The sequence below is a fragment of the Poecilia reticulata genome, linkage group LG19 (assembly GCF_000633615.1).
Source record: "Poecilia reticulata strain Guanapo linkage group LG19, Guppy_female_1.0+MT, whole genome shotgun sequence".
In the NCBI taxonomy this organism is placed as follows: domain Eukaryota; kingdom Metazoa; phylum Chordata; class Actinopteri; order Cyprinodontiformes; family Poeciliidae; genus Poecilia; species Poecilia reticulata.
In genome coordinates, this window is record NC_024349.1 from 145718 (window position 1) to 146846 (window position 1129).

A 1129-nucleotide genomic window follows, 5' to 3' on the forward strand; every position below is an offset into this window, starting at 1 on the left:
TGTGTGTGTGTGTGTGTGTGTGTGTGTGTGTGTGTGTGTGTGTGTGTGTGTGTGTGTGTGCTAATAGCAGCCATTAGGTCTCCACAGCCGCCTGCACAGTGAGATAAATTGTCTCCGTGATGTTGGAGCAACGATCCGCTGACATTTACAGCTTTGGGTCGAATGTGAGCAGCTCTGGGAAAAACTTCAAAATGTTCATGAATGATGAAATGATTGTTGTTCATTTGGTGCTGATTGGGTTCTTGTTGTAAGGCTCTGGACTGAATGTGTCTCATGTAGAACCATCCGGTTCTGAACCCAAAGAGCAACAGGGAGCTGCTGCCTGAACGATGATCAGATGAAATGATGAGCGGTTCTGTTGACCGTCGCTGTCAGACTGAAGCTCAGGATCGTCGAACACACAAAATGAAAACGCCATCAGCCCAAAGGACCGGTGGTAAACTGGTTTCCATGGTAACCCACATGCTAATGGTAGCAGGGAAACAGCTAATTGTGAAAACGGCTAAACTTTTCATGCTACATGGTTTAAGTCCATGTTGGTCAACTTGCTAACTCCATATGCTCCTGACAACATTTTAGCTAACCTTAGCATTGTTGCTAACTTTAGCTTCTACAGTAGTGTTTATTACTGAATGCAGTGATTTAATGTTAGCATGTTGGTGATAGCTGACATGCTATTGACAGCATTTAGCTAAGTTTAGCTATTATTCTGCTGTTTGCATGCTACATTACTAGCTCCCATGCTAATATYAGCCTTTTAGCTAAAATGCTTCAGCGTGACATRAAAGCTAAACTTAGTATTTTTGATAGTTAATCAACATGAGAAACGTTTCATTAATTCATCTCTTTTTTCAGATCATTGAATATTGAAAGTCCGGATCAGTTCCTGGAGGAGGCTGAAGGCCCGGCGCTGGCAGCATCAGAACCGGGCCTGCTGGGCGGGTCGGTCCTCACGGAGCTGAATCTCCAGTTTCCACCCAGATCAGTTTGAATGTTGGCTCTGCTGCTGATCCAAAGGCCTCATGAAGGGCTGAGCCGTCGTGTTGCATCACTTCCTGCCGCCGCCGCCATCAGCTCCTGTCGGGCTGAAAGCTTCAGGGTTCAGCAGAGAAGAAGAAGAGTGAAGAGG